This window comes from Amphiura filiformis, chromosome 13 (assembly GCF_039555335.1).
Source record: "Amphiura filiformis chromosome 13, Afil_fr2py, whole genome shotgun sequence".
Taxonomy (NCBI): domain Eukaryota; kingdom Metazoa; phylum Echinodermata; class Ophiuroidea; order Amphilepidida; family Amphiuridae; genus Amphiura; species Amphiura filiformis.
The window spans coordinates 57,871,987-57,888,791 of NC_092640.1; positions in this window are offsets into that span (position 1 = coordinate 57,871,987).

Sequence of the window (16,805 nt, forward strand, 5' to 3'; positions counted from 1 at the left end):
TGATGTATGCATGGTATTTTTATTTTGGGGGTCAAAGGTCATTAAGGGGTCACTTCCTGTTTTTAGCTGAATAACTTTAAGAATTTTTATCTCGACAACTAAACATAGTAGAATTTTTTTTTTTTTAATTGGAACAATGCATTTTTTTGGTTTACGTAAGGTTTTTTTTTCATTGAGGTCAAAGGTCATTAAGGGGGTCAAAAGGTCAATCAAAAATTTAAAAAAATCAAAATCCATGTTTAAGTTCCGATTAAGCTGAAATTGACCAGGAATATTTCTTATGACATCCTAAGCACAATGCAAGAGCAGTTGACCCCATCCGTAACCCAGGGGTCAAGTTATTAAAGGGTCACTTCCTGTTTTTAGCTAAATAACTTCAAGAATTTTTATCTCAACAATTAAACATAGTAGAATTTTTAAATTAAAATTGGAACAATGCATTTTGTCGGTGTACATAAGGTTTTATTTTCTTTGAGGTCAAAGGTCATTAAGGGGGTCAAAAAGCACTATGTAATATTTTTGCGGGGTGAAAGGTAATTAAGGGATCACTTCCGGTTCTCACAGATTCATTTGTCACTGCTGGCTGTGCATGCTCGCGGTCGCAGGCGAACGCAATCAGATCTCGTTCTTAAGTTAGGCGTGCAGCCTAACTTATTTTTTTCTTGCTGTTTGTTTCTTTAAGTTAGGCGTGCAGCCTAACTTATTTTTTTCTTGCTGTTTAAGTTAGGCGGGCAGCCTAACTTATTTCTTTCTTGCCATTTCTTTCTTCTTTAAGTTAGGCGGGCAGCCTAACTTATTTCTTTCTTTGCATTTCTTTCTTTAAGTTAGGCGTGCAGCCTAACTTATTTCTTTCTTGCCATTTCTATGTTTCTTCTTCTTCTTCTTTCTCACAATTTGCTACTACTCCCACATCCTTGATCAGATTTCGACCAAAATCAGTCACAAGCAGTATTGGGTAGCTGGCTACAAAAGTTATGGATTTGTTTAACGTCCGAGGTCATCCAGGGGTCACAGGGGTCAAAAAAGGTCATTTTAACCGAAAATGCTCTGATTGAGCTGAAATTTAAATGCAATGATCCTTATGACATTCTAACCATGTTTAAAACATTTATAATTTATTTAAGGTCATTAAGGGGCCATAAAGGGGTCAAATGTCAAGTTGTTCAAAATGCTCCAATTGAGCTGAAATTTAAATGCGATGATCCTTATGACATTCTCAAGATATAAAAAATATTTTAAAATTCATTTAAGGTCATTAAGGGGTCATAAAGGGGTCAAAGGTCAAGTTTTTCAAAATGCTTCAATTGAGCTGATATTTATATGCAATGATCCTTATGACATTCTATACATTTTAAAAATATTTAAAGATTTATTTAAGGTCATTAAGGGGTCATAAAGGGGTAAAAGGTCAAGTTTTCCAAAATGCTCAGATTGAGCTGAAATTTAAATGCAATTAGCCTTATGACATTCTAAACATGTTGAAAATATTTTGAAATTCATTTCAGGTCATTAAGGGGCAATAAAGGGGTCAAAGGTCAAGTTTTCAAAATGCTTCAATTGAGCTGAAATGTAAATTCAATGATCCTTATGACATTCTTAACATGTTTTAAATATTTTGAAATTCATTAAAGGTCATAAAGGGGTCAAAGGTCAAGTTTTCAAAATGCCAGCTTTCCACGATCAAGATATATTAAAACGGCAATTAATGAAACAGTCTTATTAAAATTAATACTATCCAGCACAGTATTGCTGCTTGATCAGATCGTCACAATCATCCGCCTAACTTACCTCGTGCCCTTGCAAAGGGCACAGTTGCTCTAGTTCTTTCTTTCTTTCTTCTTCTTTCTTCTCACAATTTGCTACTACTTCCACATCCTTGATCGGATTTCTACCAAACTCAGTCACAAGCAGTATTGGGTAGCTGGCTACAAAAGTTATGGGTTGTTTAACGTCAGAGGTCATCCAAGGGGTCACAGGGGTCAAAAAATTTAAACTGAAAATGCTCCGATTGAGCTGAAATTTAAATGCAATGATCCTTATGACATTCTAAACATGTTTAAAATATTGTAAAATTTATTTAAGGTCATTAAGGGTCATAAAGGGGTCAAAGGTCAAATTTTTCAAAATGCTCCAATTGAGCTGAAATTTAAATGCAATAATGCTTATGACATTTGAAACATTTGAAAAATATTTTAAAATTCATTTAAGGTCATTAAGGGGTCAGAAAGGGGTCAAAGGTCAAGTTATTAAAAATGCTCCAATTGAGCTGAAATTTCAATGCAATGATCCTTATAACATTCTAAACATTTTAAAAACATTTTAAAATTCATTCAAGGTCATTAAGGGGTCATAAAGGGGTCAAAGGTCAAGTTATTAAAAATGCTCCAATTGAGCTGAAATTTCAATGCAATGATCCTTATGACATTCTTAACATTTTAAAACATTTTAAATTCATTTGAGGTCATTAAGGGGCAATAAAGGGGTCAAAGGTCAAGTTTTCAAAATGCTTCAATTGAGCTGAAATTTAAATGCAATGATCCTTATGACATTCTTAACATGTTTTAAATATTTTAAAATTCAGATGAGGGGGTCATACAGAGGTCAAAGGTCAAGTTTCCAAAATGCCAGCTTTCCACGATTAAGGTTTATTAAAACGGCAATTGATGAAACAATCTTATTAAAATTAATACGATCTAGCACAGTGTTGCTGCTTGATCAGATCATCACAGTCATCCGCCTAACTTACCTCGTGCCCTTGCAAAGGCACAGTTGCTCTAGTTCTTCTTTCTTTCTTTCTTTCTTCTCACAATTTGCTACTACTTCCACATCCTTGATCGGATTTTGACCAAACTCAGTCACAAGCAGTATTGGGTAGCTGGCTACAAAAGTTATGGGTTGTTTAAAGTCAGAGGTCATCCAAGGGGTCACAGGGGTCAAAAAAGGTCATTTTAACCCAAAATACTCCAATTGAGCTGAAATTTATATGCAGTGATCCTTATGACATTCTAAACATGTTTAAAATATTTTAAAATTTATTTAAGGTCATTAAGGGGTCATAAAGGGGTCAAAGGTCAAGTTTTTTAAAATGCTTCAATTGAGCTTAAATTTAAATACAATGATCCTTATGACATTCTTAACATGTTTTAAATATTTTAAAATTCATTTAAGGTCATTAAGGGGTCATAAAGGGGTCAAAGGTCAAGTTTTTTAAAATGCTTCAATCGAGCTGAAATTTAAATGCAATGATCCTTATGACATTCTTAACATGTTTTAAATATTTTAAAATTCATTTAAGGTCATTAAGGGGTCATAAAGGGGTCAAAGGTCAAGTTTTTAAAATGCTTCAATTGAGCTGAAATTTAAATGCAATAATCCTTATGACATTCTAAACATTTCAAAAATATTTTAAAATTCATTTAAGGTCATTAAGGGGTCATAAAGGGGTCAAAGGTCAAGTTTTTAAAATGCTTCAATTGAGCTGAAATTTAAATGCAATGATTCTAATGACATTCTTAACATGTTTTAAATATTTTAAAATTCATTTAAGGTCATAAAGGGGTCATAAAGGGGTCAAAGGTCAAGTTTTCAAAACCAGCTTTCCACGATCAAGGTATATTAAAAAGGCAATGAAACAGTCTCATTAAAATTAATCCTATCCAGCACAGTATTGCTGCTTGATCAGATTGTCACAGTCATCCGCCTAACTTACCTCGTGCCCTTGCAAAGGGCACAGTTGCTCTAGTTGTTAAGTTAGGCGTGCAGCCTAACTTATTTTTTTCTTGCTGTTTGTTAAGTTAGGCGTGCAGCCTAACTTATTTTTTTCTTGCTGTTTGTTTCTTTCTTTCTTTCTTTCTTTCTTTCTCACAATTGACTACTAGTGCTACATCCGTGATCGGATGTGGACCAAACGCATAGCCAAGCCGTATTGGGTAAGTGGCTACAAAAGTCTTAAAATGTTTTAATATCGGAGGTCATCCAGGGGGTCACAGGGGTCAAAAATGGTCATTTTTGCCTCATATGTGCCGCACCCCCATTATAATTAGGGGCAAAACATGGAGACATCTAGTCTAGTGTTTTGATAAACAAGCAATGGTTCTGCTGTCTGTGCTTCAAAACTTGTAAAACTTCGTCTGGATTCGTCTATTGCCAGGTGGTGAGTGCCGTGCATTCTCTAAATTCAGTATATTTCCATCGTCAACCGGGTGGAAAATGTCATACGGCCGGGCGGTTTCACAAGTTGCCGGCTCTATCATACCAGTCGCTGCCTGGCTATTGCAGCTGCAATCCATACATCAAAACGTGTAAATTTTGGCTATTCCAACTGCAATCCATACACCCTTCATGCAAGACATGACTGGAATCGTCCACACAGGGAGTGAATATTACAAATGGAGTCACCCATTGAGGTAGGCCCATTCGAAATTCACACGCCCTGTGTGGGAGATTAAGATAATGTCTTCCGGAGAGGTTGTATGAATTTCAACTGGAACAGCCCAGTTGGGGTGTATGAAACCCCAAGTGGGCGATTCACACGAAACAAACTGAGGTATGTTCAGATGCCAATTTTGTTACATATCTTGAGTGTAACTTGTGATGTGATGCCTGTATGCTAGATATAAACAGCTACATCATTTCCACTGATGGCTATAGGGTGTGGGTGTGTGTGTGTGTGTGGGGGGGTGATATCTTGGCTAAAACTGCATCACGCCTTCCCATGATGCATTTATGAAAATCAATAATCCCACTATATAGTTTCTACAGATGACGCAATAATGGAGAATAAGGGGGAGAGGGGTAAGTAAAATGTTGAAATATGACCGCATTAAACCACAAAGGTCATGTGAGGTCAAAGGTCAGGTCAAATTTAAAGTTGCTCCGATTGGGCTGTAACTCGGGGAAAATGATCCCTGACACTTAGGGAGTATAAAACCACAAAGGTCAAGTGAGGTCAAAGGTCAGGTCAAATTTGAAGTTGCTCCAATTAGGCTGTAAGTCGGGGAAAATGATCCCTGACACTTTGGGAGTATAAAACCACAAAGGTCATGTGAGGTCAAAGGTCAGGTCAAATTTAAAGTTGCTCCAATGGGGCTGTAAGTCGGGGAAATGATCCCTGACACGTGGGGAGTATAAAACCACAAAGGTCAAGTGAGGTCAAAGGTCAGGTCAAATTTGAAGTTGCTCCAATTAGGCTGTAAGTCGGGGAAAATGATCCCTGACACTTTGGGAGTATAAAACCACAAAGGTCATGCGAGGTCAAAGGTCAGGGCAAATTTGAAGTTGCTCCAACGAGGCTGTAAGTCGGGGAAAATGATCCCTGACACTTTGGGAGTATAAAACCACAAAGGTCAAGTGAGGTCAAAGGTCAGGTCAATTTTGAAGTTGCTCCAATTAGGCTGTAAGTCGGGGAAAATGATCCCTGACACTTTGGGAGTATCAAACCATAAAAGGTCAAGTGAGGTCAAAGGTCAGGTCAAATTTGAAGTTGCTCCAATTAGGCTGTAAGTCGGGGAAAATGATCCCTGACACTTTGGGAGTATAAAACCACAAAGGTCATGTGAGGTCAAAGGTCAGGTCAAATTACAAGTTGCTCCGATTGGGCTGTAACTCGGGGAAAATGATCCCTGACACTTGGGGAGTATAAAACCACAAAGGTCAAGTGAGGTCAAAGGTCAGGTCAAATTTGAAGTTGCTCCAATTAAGCTGTAAGTCAGGGAAAATGATCCCTGACACTTGGGGAGTATAAAACCACAAAGGTCATGTGAGGTCAAAGGTCAGGGCAAATTTGAAGTTGCTCCAATTGGGCTGTAAGTCGGGAGAAATGATCCCCGGGAAGTATTAAACCGCAAAGGTCATTCGAGGTCAAAGGTCAGGTCAAATTTAAAGTTGCTCTGATTGGGCTGCAATTCGGGGAAAATGATCCCTGACACTTGGGGAGTATGAAACCGCAAAGGTCATGTGAGGTCAAAGGTCAGGTCAAATTTAAAGTTGCTCCGATCAGGCTGCAACTTGCGGCAAATGATCCCTAACACTTGGGGAGTGTAAAACCGAAAAGGTCATCCGAGGTCAAATTTAACGTTGCTCAGAATATGAAACCGAAAAGGTCAACCGAAGACAAAGGTCGGGTCAAATTTAACGTTGCACAGTATTGCTGCGTGATGATGTCATCACAGTCATACGCCTAACTTACCTCGTGCCCTTGCAAAGGGCACAGTTGCTCTAGTTTCTTTCTTTCTTTCTTTCTTTCTTTCTTTCTCACAATTGACTACTAGTGCTACATCCGTGATCGGATGTAGACCAAACGCATAGCCAAGCCGTATTGGGTAAGTGGCTACAAAAGTCTTAAAATGTTTTAATATCGGAGGTCATCCAGGGGGTCACAGGGGTCAAAAATGGTCATTTTTGCCTCATATGTGCCGCCCCCCCCATTATAATTAGGGGCAAAACATGGAGACATCTAGTCTAGTGTTTTGATAAACAAGAGATAACCACAGGCAATGGTTCTGCTGTCTGTGCTTCAAAACGTGTAAAATTTCGTCTGGATTCGTCTATTGCCAGGTGGTGAGTGCCGTGCATTCTCTAAATTCAGTACATTTCCATCGTCAACCGTGTGGAAAATGTCATACGGCCGGGCGGTTTCACAAGTTGCCGGCTCTATCAATCCAGTCGCTGCCTGGCTATTGCAGCTGCAATCCATACATCAAAACGTGTAAATTTTGGCTATTCCAACTGCAATCCATACACCCTTCATGCAAGACATGACTGGAATCGTCCACACAGGGAGTGAATATTACAAACGGAGTCACCCATTGAGGTAGGCCCATTCGAAATTCACACGCCCTGTGTGGGAGATTAAGATAATGTCTTCCGGAGAGGTTGTATGAATTTCAACTGAACAGCCCAGTTGGGGTGTATGAAACCCCAAGTGGGCGATTCACACGAAACAAACTGAGGTATGTTCAGATGCCAATTTTGTTACATATCTTGAGTGTAACTTGTGATGTGATGCCTGTATGCTAGATATAAACAGCTACATCATTTCCACTGATGGCTATAGGGTGTGGGTGTGTGTGTGTGTGTGGGGGGGGGGTGATATCTTGGCTAAAACTGCATCACGCCTTCCCATGATGCATTTATGAAAATCAATAATCCCACTATATAGTTTCTACAGATGACGCATAATGGTGAATAATGGGGGGGGGGGGGTAAGTAAAATGTTGAAATATGACCGCATTAAACCACAAAGGTCATGTGAGGTCAAAGGTCAGGTCAAATTTAAAGTTGCTCCGATTGGGCTGTAACTCGGGAAAATGATCCCTGACACTTGGGGAGTATGAAACCGCAAAGGTCATGTGAGGTCAAAGGTCAGGTCAAATTACAAGTTGCTCCAATTAGGGCTGTAAGTCGGGGAAATGATCCCTGACACTTTGGGAGTATAAAACCACAAAGGTCATGTGAGGTCAAAGGTCAGGTCAAATTTAAAGTTGCTCCAATTGGGCTGTAAGTCGGGGGGAAATGATCCCTGACACCTGGGGAGTATAAAACCACAAAGGTCAAGTGAGGTCAAAGGTCAGGTCAAATTTGAAGTTGCTCCAATTAGGCTGTAAGTCGGGAAAATGATCCCTGACACTTTGGGAGTATAAAACCACAAAGGTCATGTGAGGTCAAAGGTCAGGTCAAATTTGAAGTTGCTCCAATTAGGCTCTAAGTCGGGGAAAATGATCCCTGACACTTTGGGAGTATAAAACCACAAAGGTCATGTGAGGTCAAAGGTCAGGTCAAATTTGAAGTTGCTCCAATGAGGCTGTAAGTCGGGGAAAATGATCCCTGACACTTTGGGAGTATAAAACCACAAAGGTCAAGTGAGGTCAAAGGTCAGGTCAATTTTGAAGTTGCTCCAATTAGGCTGTAAGTCAGGGAAAATGATCCCTGACACTTTGGGAGTATAAAACCACAAAGGTCATGTGAGGTCAAAGGTCAGGTCAAATTACAAGTTGCTCCGATTGGGCTGTAACTCGGGGAAAATGATCCCTGACACTTGGGGAGTATAAAACCACAAAGGTCAAGTGAGGTCAAAGGTCAGGTCAAATTTGACGTTGCTCCAATTAGGCTGTAAGTCGGGGAAAATGATCCCTGACACTTGGGGAGTATAAAACCACAAAGGTCATGTGAGGTCAAAGGTCAGGTCAAATTTAAAGTTGCTCTAATTGGGCTGTAAGTCGGGGGAAATGATCCCTGACACTTGGGAAGTATTAAACCGCAAAGGTCATCCGAGGTCAAAGGTCAGGTAAAATTTAAAGTTGCTCTGATTGGGCTGCAATTCGGGGAAAATAATCCCTGACACTTGAGAAGTATGAAACTGGAAAGGTCATCCAAGTTCAAAGGTCAGGTCAAATTTAAAGTTGCTCCGATCAGGCTGCAACTTGCGGCAAATGATCCCTAACACTTGGGGAGTGTAAAACCGAAAAGGTCATCCGAGGTCAAATTTAACGTTGCTCAGAATATGAAACCGAAAAGGTCAACCGAAGACAAAGGTCAGGTCAAATTTAACGTTGCACAGTATTGCTGCGTGATGATGTCATCACAGTCATACGCCTAACTTACCTCGTGCCCTTGCAAAGGGCACAGTTGCTCTAGTTTCTTTCTTTCTTTCTTTCTTTCTTTCTCACAATTGACTACTAGTGCTACATCCGTGATCGGATTTCGACCAAACGCATAGGCAAGCCGTATTGGGTCAGTGGCTACAAAAGTCTTAAAAAGTTTTAATATCGGAGGTCATCCAGGGGTCACAGGGGTCAAAATGGTCATTTTTGCCTCATATGTGCCGCACCCCCATTATAATTAGGGGCAAAACATGGAGACATCTAGTCTAGTGTTTTGATAAACAAGCAATGGTTCTGCTGTCTGTGCTTCAAAACTTGTAAAACTTCGTCTGGATTCGTCTATTGCCAGGTGGTGAATGCCGTGCATTCTCTAAATTCAGTATATTTCCATCGTCAACCGTGTGGAAAATGTCATACGGCCGGGCGGTTTCACAAGTTGCCGGCTCTATCATACCAGTCGCTGCCTGGCTATTGCAGCTGCAATCCATACATCAAAACGTGTAAATTTTGGCTATTCCAACTGCAATCCATACACCCTTCATGCAAGACATGACTGGAATCGTCCACACAGGGAGTGAATATTACAAATGGAGTCACCCATTGAGGTAGGCCCATTCGAAATTCACACGCCCTGTGTGGGCGATTAAGATAATGTCTTCCGGAGAGGTTGTATGAATTTCAACTGGAACAGCCCAGTTGGGGTGTATGAAACCCCAAGTGGGCGATTCACACGAAACAAACTGAGGTATGTTCAGATGCCAATTTTGTTACATATCTTGAGTGTAACTTATGATGTGATGCCTGTATGCTAGATATAAACAGCTACATCATTTCCACTGATGGCTATAGGGTATGGGTGTGTGTGTGTGTGTGTGGGGGGGGGGGTGATATCTTGGCTAAAACTGCATCACGCCTTCCCATGATGCATTTATGAAAATCAATAATCCCACTATATAGTTTCTACAGATGACGCAATAATGGTGAATAAGGGGGTGGGGTAAGTAAAATGTTGAAATATGACCGCATTAAACCACAAAGGTCATGTGAGGTCAAAGGTCAGGTCAAATTTAAAGTTGCTCCGATTGGGCTGTAACTCAGGGGAAAATGATCCCTGACACTTGGGGAGTATGAAACCGCAAAGGTCATGTGAGGTCAAAGGTCAGGTCAAATTACAAGTTGCTCCGATTGGGCTGTAACTCGGGGAAAATGATCCCTGACACTTAGGGAGTATAAAACCACAAAGGTCAAGTGAGGTCAAAGGTCAGGTCAATTTTGAAGTTGCTCCAATTAGGCTGGAAGTCGGGAAAATGATCCCTGACACTTTGGGAGTATAAAACCACAAAGGTCAAGTGAGGTCAAAGGTCAGGTCAAATTTGAAGTTGCTCCAATTAGGCTGTAAGTCGGGGAAAATGATCCCTGACACTTTGGGAGTATAAAACCACAAAGGTCATGTGAGGTCAAAGGTCAGGTCAAATTTAAAGTTGCTCCAATTGGGCTGTAAGTCGGGGAAATGATCCCTGACACGTGGGGAGTATAAAACCACAAAGGTCAAGTGAGGTCAAAGGTCAGGTAAAATTTGAAGTTGCTCCAATTAGGCTGTAAGTCGGGGAAATGATCCCTGACACTTTGGGAGTATAAAACCACAAAGGTCATGCGAGGTCAAAGGTCAGGTCAAATTTGAAGTTGCTCCAATGAGGCTGTAAGTCGGGGAAAATGATCCCTGACACTTTGGGAGTATAAAACCACAAAGGTCAAGTGAGGTCAAAGGTCAGGTCAATTTTGAAGTTGCTCCAATTAGGCTGTAAGTCGGGAAAATGATCCCTGACACTTTGGGAGTATAAAACCACAAAGGTCAAGTGAGGTCAAAGGTCAGGTCAAATTTGAAGTTGCTCCAATTAGGCTGTAAGTCGGGGAAATGATCCCTGACACTTTGGGAGTATAAAACCACAAAGGTCATGTGAGGTCAAAGGTCAGGTCAAATTACAAGTTGCTCCGATTGGGCTGTAACTCGGGGAAAATGATCCCTGACACTTGGGGAGTATAAAACCACAAAGGTCAAGTGAGGTCAAAGGTCAGGTCAAATTTGAAGTTGCTCCAAGTAGGCTGTAAGTCGGGGAAAATTATCCCTCACTTGGGGAGTATAAAACCACAAAGGTCATGTGAGGTCAAAGGTCAGGTCAAATTTAAAGTTGCTCCAATTGGGCTGTAAGTCGGGGGAAATGATCCCTGACACTTGGGGAGTATAAAACCAGAACGGTCATGTGAGGTCAAAGGTCAGGGCAAATTTGAAGTTGCTCCAATTGGGCTGTAAGTCGGAGAAATGATCCCTGGGAAGTATTAAACCGCAAAGGTCATTCGAGGTCAAAGGTCAGGTCAAATTTAAAGTTGCTCCGATCAGGCTGCAACTTGCGGCAAATGATCCCTAACACTTGGGGAGTGTAAAACCGAAAAGGTCATCCGAGGTCAAATTTAACGTTGCTCAGAATATGAAACCGAAAAGGTCAACCAAAGACAAAGGTCGGGTCAAATTTAACGTTGCACAGTATTGCTGCGTAATGATGTCATCACAGTCATACGCCTAACTTACCTCGTGCCCTTGCAAAGGGCACAGTTGCTCTAGTTCTTTCTTTCTTTCTTTCTTTCTTTCTCACAATTGACTACTAGTGCTACATCCGTGATCGGATGTGGACCAAACGCATAGCCAAGCCGTATTGGGTAAGTGGCTACAAAAGTCTTAAAATGTTTTAATATCGGAGGTCATCCAGGGGGTCACAGGGGTCAAAATGGTCATTTTTGCCTCATATATGTGCCACACCCCCATTATAATTAGGGGCAAAACATGGAGACATCTAGTCTAGTGTTTTGATAAACAAGAGATAACCACAGGCAATGGTTCTGCTGTCTGTGCTTCAAAACGTGTAAAATTTCGTCTGGATTCGTCTATTGCCAGGTGGTGAGTGCCGTGCATTCTCTAAATTCAGTAAATTTCCATCGTCAACCGTGTGGAAAATATCATACGGCCGGGCGGTTTCACAAGTTGCCGGCTCTATCATACCAGTCGCTGCCTGGCTATTGCAGCTGCAATCCATACATCAAAACGTGTAAATTTTGGCTATTCCAACTGCAATCCATACACCCTTCATGCAAGACATGACTGGAATCGTCCACACAGGGAGTGAATATTACAAACGGAGTCACCCATTGAGGTAGGCCCATTCGAAATTCACACGCCCTGTGTGGGAGATTAAGATAATGTCTTCCGGAGAGGTTGTATGAATTTCAACTGGAACAGCCCAGTTGGGGTGTATGAAACCCCAAGTGGGCGATTCACACGAAACAAACTGAGGTATGTTCAGATGCCAATTTTGTTACATATCTTGAGTGTAACTTGTGATGTGATGACTGTATGCTATTTTTAATAGATATAAACAGCTACATCATTTCCACTGATGGCTATAGGGTGTGTGTGTGTGGGGGGGGGTGATATCTTGGCTAAAACTGCATCACGCCTTCCCATGATGCATTTATGAAAATCAATAATCCCACTATATAGTTTCTACAGATGACGCAATAATGGTGAATAAGGGGGTGAGGGGTAAGTAAAATGTTGAAATATGACCGCATTAAACCACAAAGGTCATGTGAGGTCAAAGGTCAGGTCAAATTTAAAGTTGCTCCGATTGGGCTGTAACTTGGGGAAAATGATCCCTGACACTTAGGGAGTATAAAACCGCAAAGGTCAAGTGAGGTCAAAGGTCAGGTCAAATTTGAAGTTGCTCCAATTAGGCTGTAAGTCGGGGTAAATGATCCCTGACACTTTGGGAGTATAAAACCACAAAGGTCATGTGAGGTCAAAGGTCAGGTCAAATTTAAAGTTGCTCCAATTGGGCTGTAAGTCGGGGAAATGATCCCTGACACCTGGGGAGTATAAAACCACAAAGGTCAAGTGAGGTCAAAGGTCAGGTCAAATTTGAAGTTGCTCCAATTAGGCTGTAAGTCGGGGAAATGATCCCTGACACTTTGGGAGTATAAAACCACAAAGGTCATGTGAGGTCAAAGGTCAGGTCAAATTTGAAGTTGCTCCAATGAGGCTGTAAGTCGGGGAAAATGATCCCGGACACTTTGGGAGTATAAAACCACAAAGGTCAAGTGAGGTCAAAGGTCAGGTCAATTTTGAAGTTGCTCCAATTAGGCTGTAAGTCGGGGAAAATGATCCCTGACACTTTGGGAGTATAAAACCACAAAGGTCAAGTGAGGTCAAAGGTCAGGTCAAATTTGAAGTTGCTCCAATGAGGCTGTAAGTCGGGAAAATGATCCCTGACACTTTGGGAGTATAAAACCACAAAGGTCATGTGAGGTCAAAGGTCAGGTCAAATTTAAAGTTGCTCCAATTGGGCTGTAAGTCGGGGAAATGATCCCTGACACCTGGGGAGTATAAAACCACAAAGGTCATGTGAGGTCAAAGGTCAGGTCAAATTTGAAGTTGCTCCAATTAGGCTGTAAGTCGGGGGAAATGATCCCTGACACTTTGGGAGTATAAAACCACAAAGGTCATGTGAGGTCAAAGGTCAGGTCAAATTTGAAGTTGCTCCAATGAGGCTGTAAGTCGGGGAAAATGATCCCTGACACTTTGGGAGTATAAAACCACAAAGGTCAAGTGAGGTCAAAGGTCAGGTCAATTTTGAAGTTGCTCCAATTAGGCTGTAAGTCGGGGAAAATGATCCCTGACACTTTGGGAGTATAAAACCACAAAGGTCAAGTGAGGTCAAAGGTCAGGTCAATTTTGAAGTTGCTCCAATTAGGCTGTAAGTCGGGGAAAATGATCCCTGACACTTTGGGAGTATAAAACCACAAAGGGCAAGTGAGGTCAAAGGTCAGGTCAAATTTGAAGTTGCTCCAATTAGGCTGTAAGTCGGGGAAAATGATCCCTGACACTTTGGGAGTATAAAACCACAAAGGTCATGAGGTCAAAGGTCAGGTCAAATTTGAAGTTGCTCCAATTAGGCTGTACGTCGGGGAAAATGATCCCTGACACTTTGGGAGTATAAAACCACAGGTCATGTGAGCTCAAAGGTCAGGTCAAATTTGAAGTTGCTCCAATGAGGCTGTAAGTCGGGGAAAATAATCCCTGACACTTTGGGAGTATAAAACCACAAAGGTCAAGTGAGGTCAAAGGTCAGGTCAATTTTGAAGTTGCTCCAATTAGGCTGTAAGTCGGGGAAAATGATCCTTGACACTTTGGGAGTATAAAACCACAAAGGTCAAGTGAGGTCAAAGGTCAGGTCAAATTTGACGTTGCTCCAATTAGGCTGTAAGTCGGGGAAAATGATCCCTGACACTTTGGGAGTATATAACCACAAAGGTCATGTGAGGTCAAAGGTCAGGTCAAATTTGAAGTTGCTCCAATGAGGCTGTAAGTCCGGGAAAATGATCCCTGACACTTTGGGAGTATAAAACCACAAAGGTCAAGTGAGGTCAAAGGTCAGGTCAATTTTGAAGTTGCTCCAATTAGGCTGTAAGTCGGGGGAAATGATCCCTGACACTTGGGGAGTATAAAACCACAATGGTCATGTGAGGTCAAAGGTCAGGTCAAATTTAAAGTTGCTCCAATTGGGCTGTAAGTCGGGGGAAATGATCCCTGACACTTGGGGAGTATAAAACCACAAAGGTCAAGTGAGGTCAAAGGTCAGGTCAAATTTGAAGTTGCTCCAATTAGGCTGTAAGTTGGGGAAAATGATCCCTGACACTCAGGGAGTATAAAACCACAAAGGTCATGTGAGGTCAAAGGTCAGGTCAAATTTGAAGTTGCTCCAATTAGGCTGTAAGTCAGGGAAAATGATCCCTGACACTTTAGGAGTATAAAGCCACAAAGGTCAAGTGAGGTCAAAGGTCAGGTCAATTTTGAAGTTGCTCCATTTAGGCTGCAACTTGCGGCAAATGATCCCTAACACTTGGGGAGTGTAAAACCGAAAAGGTCATCCGAGGTCAAATTTAACGTTGCTCAGAATATGAAACCGAAAAGGTCAACCGAAGACAAAGGTCGGGTCAAATTTAATGTTGCACAGTATTGCTGCGTCATGATGTCATCACAGTCATACGCCTAACTTACCTCGTGCCCTTGCAAAGGGCACAGTTGCTCTAGTTTCTTCTTTCTTCTGGCAACCGCAATCAACTGCATCTAGCTCCGCAAGAGATTGACAGATTCCAACCAAACTTGACCCAAATGACCACTGGGCTAGACCAAACCATCCATTTGACTTTGACCTGGCTTTGACCTTTGACCTTGACCTTATGGCCAAAAATGTTGATTTCACAAAAAATGCTACTCCCACAAATTTCATGCGATGAGGACATGGTTATATCATGTGACTCGACTTTAGTCGGTGTCTATAGGGTGTGCTCAGATAAGGGGTCAAAGGTCATTAAGGGGTCATTTCCGGTCAAAGTCTAAAAAATATTCAAAAAATCACTGTACAAATTACATAGCAGAGAGTCGCCATTAGCACACATGCATTGCTACTAGCCAGGGTCTTTAGGATGCCTACAGTTTTGGGGTCAAAGGTCATTAAGGGGTTACTTCCGGTCAAAAACAAAAATTATCAAAAATGTTCAAAAAAATTTTGTCTCAAAATGTAGACAGACCAGAGTAATATAACCATCATACATGAATCAGTGTTACCTGATGTATGTATGGTATTTTTATTTTGGGGGTCAAAGGTCATTAAGGGGTCACTTCCTGTTTTTAGCTGAATAACTTTAAGAATTTTTATCTCGAGAACTAAACATGGTAAAAATTTTTTATTAAAATTGGAACAATGCATTTTGTCGGTGTACGTAAGGTTTTTTTTTCCATTGAGGTCAAAGTTCATTAAAGGGAGTCAAAATGTCTATCAAAATTTTCAAAAAATCAAAATCCATGTATAAGTTCCGATTAAGCTGAAATTCACCAGGAATATTTCTTATGACATCCTAAGCACAATGCAAGAGCAGTTGACCCCATCCGTAACCCAGGGGTCAAGTTATAGGGGTCAAATTGCGGCTTGTATTCAGCGTCTGTTGACTCTAGTTTCTTCTTCTTCTGGCAACCGCAATCAACTGCATCTAGCTTCGCAAGGGATTGACAGATTTCAACCAAACTTGACCCAAAAGACCACTGGGCTAGGCCAAACCTTCCATTTGACTTTGACCTTGCTGTGACCTTTGACCTAGCTATAATGGTCAAAAATGTGAATTCACAAAAAATGCTACTCCTTCCACAAATTTCATGCGATGAGGACATGGTTATATCATGTGACTCGACTTTAGTCGGTGTCTATAGGGTGTGCTCAGATAAGGGGTCAAAGGTCATTAAGGGTCATTTCCGGTCAAAGTCTAAAAATATTCAAAAAATCACTGTCTTTACAAATTACATAGCAGAGAGTCGCCATTAGCACACATGCATTGCTACTAGCCAGGGTCTTTAGGATGCCTACAGTTTTGGGGTCAAAGGTCATTAAGGGGTTACTTCCGGTCAAAAACCAAAATTATCAAAAATGTTCAAAAAATTTTTATCTCAAAATGTAAACAGACCAGAATAATATTACCAACATACATGAATTAGTGTTCCCTGATGTATGCATGGTATTTTTTTTTTTGGGGGTCAAAGGTCATTAAGGGTCACTTCCTGTTTTTAGCTGAATAACTTCAAGAATTTTTATCTGAAGAACTGAAAATGTTAGAATTTTTTAATTAAAATTGGAACAATGCATTTTGTCGGTGTACATAAGGTTTTTTTTTCATTGAGGTCAAAGGTCATTAAGGGGGTCAAAAGGTCAATCAAAAATTTTAAAAAATCAAAATCCATGTATAAGTTCCGATTAAGCTGAAATTCACCAGGAATATTTCTTATGACATCCTAAGCACAATGCAAGAGCATTTGACCCCATCCGTAACCCAGGGGTCAAGTTATAGGGGTCAAATTGCGGCTTGTATTCAGCGTCTGTTGACTCTAGTTATTTTATTGTTCTGGTAGGCAAGCCCCCTCTGATTAAAAACCATGCCTAACCTATCTATACCCCCTTATAAGGTATTATTTCTAATATACTGCACAAAAGCAATATCTTTAAAACACTAAGCCTAATTTACCAAATAAATTAGTCAATGGATGGATAACGTTGTTCTATGTATTGATACCGCATTCGACATTATGCGACTTTATTTTCCCAA